The sequence below is a fragment of the Vanacampus margaritifer genome, chromosome 6 (genome assembly GCF_051991255.1).
Source record: "Vanacampus margaritifer isolate UIUO_Vmar chromosome 6, RoL_Vmar_1.0, whole genome shotgun sequence".
Taxonomy (NCBI): Eukaryota; Metazoa; Chordata; class Actinopteri; order Syngnathiformes; family Syngnathidae; genus Vanacampus; species Vanacampus margaritifer.
Genome location: NC_135437.1, coordinates 3,061,307 through 3,069,028, shown reverse-complemented (window position 1 = coordinate 3,069,028; position 7,722 = coordinate 3,061,307). Strand labels below are relative to the sequence as shown.

Here is a 7,722-nt window from a genome sequence, read left to right as displayed (position 1 = left end):
CAAAGTAACAGAGTACAAATACTTCATTACTTAAGTAGAAATTTCACAAATCTATACTTCACTTTATTTATACTACGGTGCCTTGAGATATGACTTAAATTAACTCCGTTACCACCTTCAAAACTCAAAACACTCGTATCTCAAATCATATTTTCCCATTGAAATGAACAGAAATGCAATTTATTCCAGCCTCCACAAAAATATCCAGCACATTTTGTTTGTAATATGTGTTTTTAATGAAGAAAATAATTTTATAATATATGTACTTTGAAAATTGAAATTGAAAAGAGTTAAGCAGTTTGTGCATTATCATTAAGCCATTGCCACAACTTCCAGACAGTGTGCGCGACTTGGTCACCGGGTGTCGTATAATACAGTGCTGAGAGGTGAGCACGTCAACAAATTTTGAGCATCTGTCATTTGGCAATCGTCAACAGTGCTTCAATGTCAAGCTGTCAATATTTCAAGCCAAACCACATTGTACCCGTCAATTTGTCATTCCTCAGCGAAACAGGCAATGTTTCCGTCATTTGAAGTGGATATCCGTCAAAGAGTCATTCGTCTCTAAAATGGGCACCCGCCACATAGATGCTGCTGCTCATTAAGCCTGTCTGACATTTTAACTTGTTTGTTAGCATTAAGCTAAGCCGACCTATCTTATAGACAGATATGTTGCTTATTTTTGTGTTCAAATTTAAGTTGCTTAAATGTTTTTAACTACCACAATATCAATGCTAGTTTCATTAGCCATTTTAAGGCGTTTCCTATTATGTTAGCATTAAGCTAGCATGGGCATTCCTAAGGCAAATACACAAATGTTTTAAATATACTATGTGGGATTCTGCTTTTTTTACGTTTGGTTTGACAGTAAACTTAAAGCTGCTGAATGCAAAAATTAAATTTCAAATTCCTACTGCCACCTATAGCCAGAAAATGAAACTGCACACTCCCTTCTTTACATACACAATGTACACAGAGAGCGGGAAATTTGTACCCAAATGCAGGAATACCATTGGGAACAGCTAAGGTGTTAATCTACTAATTAGAAGATAAAAAGGCTATTGTAAAGATATTTGGGGGCAAATTGTTACATAGACACGGCTTTAAGATGGGAGTGACATTAAACAGCTTTAAAGCTCCTTTTTAGAGTTGTCCTATCTGTTTTAGCTAGCAAGTCAACACAAAAAAGTTGTCTGTCTGGTAAAGTGCTTTGCAAGTAGGTAATGAGTGAATGATGCCCAACATCTGATGCCAAAAATGACTCATTTTTTCAAAACGTAAATTAGTGACAAGGTTGTTGAAACTCATTTTGTGGCTTTGGTTGTGTACAAGCTGTCTGAAGGGCTGCTTGGTCATAATTAGTTTGGTTCATTTGTTCGGTTAAAATGCATTCAAAGTCTGTTCTAGAAAATTGGAGCTGTGCCATCCTTGCCTCCATCATATTTCACTCTATCTCTCTAAGAAATCTCACCCCACTTTCACTCACTGCTCGCACTTGGTCCACTCTCTTACGAGTCGGTGTCAACTTGTGTTTTCACCTCAGCGTCACAGCATCACACAGAACACACACACACACACACACATTCAAATGTCACCCCCCTTTTCGCCCATCACTAGCACTTGCTCCACTCTTTTGTGAGTCAGTGTCAACTTGTGTTTTCACCTCAGTGTCACGGCATCACAACACTTACACACGCAAGCACACATGCGCAAGCAGACACAGAGGCTGTCTTAAGTTAACGTTGTGTGACACCATCTCAGCCCTGATCCCAGGTCAGTCATTTGTGCTCCAGCGCCCTGTAGCGGATAAAGAGATTGGACGAGATTATTCTACTTTTGATTGAGCGGTATTGCTTTAACTATGCACACCATACAAGGTGGGCCAAAAGGAGGTACTTTATACAGTAACCTTTTGTTTGTCGCAGGCGTTACAATCCAAAACAACCCTGCCATAGACAAAATCAGCAAAGTAGCCACCATATTTCAAACTTTTATGCTCAGGTAATGTCCAATCATGGCTCAACTGTATTCTGTGTTTAAGCGGTTAAGAAAATAGATAGGATGGATGGTCATAGCCTAAGACGTTTGCAAGCCAAGCCCCTCGGCACTGTGATGTCATTTTGCTAAATGTCCGCCCACTGAAATGGATAAAAGCAGGTGGTTTTGCTGCTTAATTCCTATTATACAAATGCAATATTATTTGAAATGCTATGTTAAGACCAGTAGGACCGCATAGAATATATTATCGTCAATATATATATATATATATATATATTTTTTTTATAAATGTTTTTTTACTTGACTTCCCCTTTAATATTTGTATTGCTACTGATTTGTTTTGCTCATCGAAATTGGCTGTAATCAGTTTCGCTTTCACTAACTGATGAGATCGAAAATGGCATCATCAAGGGCCAGCTGGCTGGCCTTGTGAGGACGAATTTGACATCTGAATTGTTTTAAAGAAACGTTGCCTTTGCTAATTTATTTTGTTACATGTGCCAGCACTACTAATGTGAAGGTCCTGGCAGGATTAGATTGACACAGCCACACATTTAGACTGAAAACTGACTAGACATAAAAAATAACTTAACTAAATACCGGTAAATAACTGACTAAATAACTAACTAAATAAATAAAATCTAACATATAAGAGAAAAAATTACCAAATGAAGAAAATAAGAGTATTGGGCATACATTAACACAATTTCAAAGGAAAAATATTAGAATTTAAGTTGTAAATGTAGGTTAGTGCTTCTGCCTGTGTTTAGGCCACCAATGATTTTAGTGCAGGCAAGCTAAATGGCCAAAGGGTTACAAATTACTTCTGGGTGTGCGTGGTGAGCTGTTAACGAAGATGTGCTGAGAATGGGCTAATTGGAGTAAATTGGCCATCTGTCTGAGCTCGGTTGCAGACAGGGTCATTTGCACACACAAGTAGTACAGCGACTCCAGCCACCGGGGAAACACCATTACACACATTCTCCACATTTCCCCCCTTTTCATCCTCTTCTATATAAAAAAATTGTTGTCTCAAAATAAACAAATAATTAAATACATCACTACCATTATCACAATAGGACTATAGTAACGTTGCGATAAAGTACCTACTGTATTTATATTCTCATACAGCGCTTTTGTAGCACTAGTACTCGATTTGTGCCTCCCTCTGGTGGATACACGCAGAGACTGCAAAGAAAATACAAAAAAGAAAGCCTGTATCGTTGATCAAAAAAACAAAACAAAAAAACCTTAAAACAAAAAAAAAATTACATCTTTTTTTTGGGGGGGGGGGGGTGGAGGTAAATATGGCGCAAAAGTAACTTGTAACTGTAAAAAAAAAATGTTTTTTTTTGTTGTATTAAAAAAAAAATTGTACCTATAGAAAAAAGTATAAATTTGTACCTGTAAAAGTCGTGATTTGTACCTGTAAAAAACATTTTTTGTACCTGTAAAAAAAATGTTTACCTGTAAAAGTCATGATTTGTACCGGTACAAAAAAAATTGTACCTGTACAAAAAAGTATCTGTAAAAGTCGTGATTTGTACTTTGTAGTCAAAGAAGTCACCACTAGAAGTCACAATTGTTTTTTCTGCTGCTGTCCAGTCACTTGACTTTTGCACCAAATCTCTCGCAACCGATGGTGCAAAACTGATTCGTAATTTGTACTTGGGCTGTGGAGGATTTGGGCGGGTTAAAGCTCAACTATGGAGTAAATATGGTGCAAAACTAACTTGTAAAAAAAAATTGTACCTGTAGAAAAAAAGTATAAATTTGTATCTGTAAAAGTCGTGATTTGTACCTGTAAAAAAAATGTGTACCTGTAAAAAATGTTTTTGTATCTGTAAAAAAAATGTTTGTGTAAAAAAATGTTTGTGTAAAAAAAATTTGTAGCTGTAAAAGTCATATGATTTGTACCTGTACAAAAAAAGTGTAAATTTGTGTCTGTTAAAGTTGTGATTTGTACCTGTAGAAATGACAACAACTGACAAGAAGTCGCCACTAGGAGTCACAAGTGTTTTTTTCTGCTGCTGTCCAGTCACTTGACTTTTGCACTAAATCTCTGACTACAAATGGTGCAAAACTGATTTGTACTTTTTTTGTAAGTTCAACCTCATTGGTTCAGAGAACGACAGTGGGTTGAACTCAACTGACGCCACGTTTTTATCATTAATATGCACAAATCCGAAATTCCTAACAAACAGAGTAGCCACACCAGTTTACGCGTCATTTTGGAAGAAAAGGACGTCCCAAATTTCAACATGGTTCAATATACAAACACCGTGTGCAACAGCTTAAACGTTGGTTGACATGCAGAGCACTCAAAGTGGGCAGAAAGAAAGAAGTTTTAGTATGAAGATAAGATTTATTGTACGATCATAGCTCGTAATCCGGTGCTAGCTAGCTCATCTCATGTTGTTAGTTGTCACGAAAACTGAATACATTGAAATCACGATTTTTATTTCAAGATTTGAAGCCTACCAGTGTAAACATACGATCAATAGCTTGTACCTGTAAAATTAATAATAATAATCTAAAAATACCTCAAAACTGCTGCTTAGTGCTTAGATGTGAAAATTACTATAGAGCTACAGAACCCTATTAAATGTTTTACAAGATAACCTAAACCTATAACCAAAAGTGGACAATACTCAGCTACTTGTATTTGAGTAAAATTATATTCAATTATTCATTATATTCATCTGTACTCTTGCTATCATAATAAAATGATAACAAAACATTTTTGCTGCGAATGAATCTTTAAGCCGCTACAGGTATTTTAACCTCAACCCTTTATTCTCAATCATTTTATTTTAAATATTATAATTTCTTGATAAATGTCAGTATTTTTGCAATCTATGCTTTGCAACAGTTAAAAAAAAAAGAGGCTCTTACACTCAGTTTACTCATCCCTCACAGTACTCAAATATTTGTGCAAGTATTTTTCTGCACTTTTAATTTCTACTTGAGTTAAATTTTCCAATGTAACAGTACTCTTATTTGAATATTGGCTATTCTGCTTTTGAAATGCTAGTCTATCTGTATCACTAAGATGTGAGCAGTGTCACTGTCACCTAGCTACTTTAACAAAAGTAACTAGGTCAAATGTTAGTTTATTTATTTTTAATTAAATGAGAATCTCATAAATTTCAAAATCTTGCACAAAAGGTGGAGACACTGCTGAAGCATCAGTGAAAAGGATCACCCATTCCATCAGCAAGCAGCCAAGAGACTGGAGATGACACCTGGGGGTATTCCATCAAGCCGGATTAAGGAAAAGACTGTTTTATTTCGCAGATCTTCAGCTGATGTGAAGGTAGCAGGCGGAGGTCCCCTCCCCCACCTGTGGCAGTGGCCTTAGTCTTTTTTTCTGGTGGCTACAATAATGGGCAACATATATTTACAGCTCAACACCTATTTAGTTTTATTTTTTATATATAATGTTATAGGCTACTTGCCGACTTGTTGCCATGATCGCTTTTGACTACTGTTGAGATGTAACAGTGAAGAATGAATATGTAGGTCAATTCAAAGTGCTTTACATTAAATCAATAATTAATAACACTATTAATTTGAAATACACATCTAACATGAAACAATTATAACTTATACATTTAGTCTGTCGGCTATTTTTTATGTTTTTTGCCAATGATATTTCCCTCATCTTATTGATAGCAGCAGTATTGCCCTTTTTTTGGTGAGTCTTGAATTCCTCATACAGCTCCATCAATAACTTTTGTTCTGTTTGTGAGAAGAATACTGCTCTCGTTTTGCTGTCTTTTGACATAATTGATTGCAATTTCTCCTATCGACTCATCGGGGCTTCTTGTCTACCCCGGGAGCGCGTACAAAGCCAGGCTATGTAAGCCTGGTTTACGTTAGCCTTGATTAGACACGGCTGCAATGGGTTAGTGGAACGACTTGGCGCTTTATTCGGAGATGGTGTTCACTTCCAGCCTCGCTTTTTTGCATGAGCCTCACTTTCTTTAGCTGCGTTGATGGAATACCCCCCTGATCTTCAAATCCAGGTTGACACAACCACAGCAATGGCTGTAGAAACGGCTCTTCTGGACATCAAATAAAACATTTCAAATGATGCACAATCTTGTTTATCGAATGATACATGTTGTTATTTGATCTTACTATTTCAAATAACTCTCAATATGGATTAAATTGTATTCCTTTAACATTTCAAACTCAAAATTGGAAGAAGTCTAGAAAGCATAATTTCTTCACTTTCCCAAAGGTGATTGCAGCGAAATTCTCTTAGAACAGTAACCAGTGTATCAAGGATTCTCATTTGTTGGACTACACAGCCGCTTTGAAGCAGGTTTGATGTCACCCCATGTGCCACCGTCTAGAGATGGATCAAGAAGTAGCTTTGATTGACTGCATGCTGGCATCTGTGCAAACAGAATGGTTGGGTCAGCATATTCATATAATAAAAATAATCATAGCTTCCTAGCTGGGTCATTATCAAAACACAGCCACTGACATTAAATGTAATCGGTTAAACATTTAGCTTTATCTTGTTAGCCAGAAAAAAACAGATTTTGTCACATCTTAATATCAGAAATAGTGGTAAAACACAGACATTGTTCATAAACGTTCCATTTGCATTCTTTTTATTTGGCTTCAGTGTTGAAGGCAAATGTGTATGTTTACAAGTGTTAAGAATGATCATTTGAATTTCACTGCAAAACTTGTTTTAACAACACATGAGATACTGTATGTACAGTATAGGCTTTTGAAATAAAACTGCAAATATGTCATCATGAACTCACATCATATGAAAGGCTGTCGAGCTTAATATATCTCTGTTCAAGAATACAGGTAGTTTTTGAAGACATTAAAAAAGTGCAGGGACAAGCTATTGATCATATGTTTGCACTGTCTCAGCTATGACAATACAAATGGCCCAGGTAAAATAAATTACATTCAGGACAGAAAATCACAGTCCAAAGGTAGGCTTCAAATCTTTAAATGAAAATCGTGACTTCAATGTGTTCAGTTTTCGTGACAATTAACAACATGAGATGAGCTAGCTAGCACCGGATTACGAGCTATGATCGTACAATAAATCTTACCTTCATACTAAAACTTCTTTCTTTCAGTCCACTGAGTGGTCTGCATGTCAACCAACGTTTAAGCTGTTCCACACGGTGTTTGTATATTGAACCATGTTGAAATTCCCATGCCTGGGACGTCCTCTTCTTCCAAAATGACACGTAAACTAGTGTGGCTACTCTCGTTTGTTTGGAATTTCGGACTTGTACATATTAATGATAAAAACGTGGCGTCATTTGAGTTCAACCCACTGTCGTTCGCTGAACCAATGAGGTTGAACTTTAGCCCGCCCAAATACTCCAGAGCCTGCCCTCTTCTTCTACGAGTACAAATGACCGTGCTCTACAAGCAGCGAGAGATTTGGTGCAAAAAGTCAAGTGACGAGACAGCAGCAGAAAAAACACTTGTGACTCCCAGTGGCGACTTCTTTGACTACAAGTTGTCATTTCTACAGATACAATTATTATTATTATTTTTATTTTTTTACAGGTACAATTATTATTATTATTATTATTCCACCAGTACAATTTTTTTTTACAGGTACAAATCACGACTTTTACAGATACAAATTTATACTTTTTTCTACAGGTACAATTTTTTTTAATACAACTAAAAAAAAATGTTTGTGTGTGTGTGTGTGTGTTTCAGGTTAGCGAA

General features: G+C 36.3%; 1 long non-coding RNA gene across 1 annotated transcript; it reads right to left on the bottom strand.

Moving 5' to 3' along the window:
- Positions 1–5,062: 5,062 nt before the first annotated feature.
- On the bottom strand, positions 5,063–7,250 carry LOC144053755 (uncharacterized). Its single transcript, XR_013294503.1, has 2 exons — positions 7,086–7,250; positions 5,063–6,401 (listed from the first exon to the last, which is right to left on the bottom strand). It is a non-coding gene; the product is annotated as an uncharacterized LOC144053755 (long non-coding RNA).
- Positions 7,251–7,722: the final 472 nt, after the last annotated feature.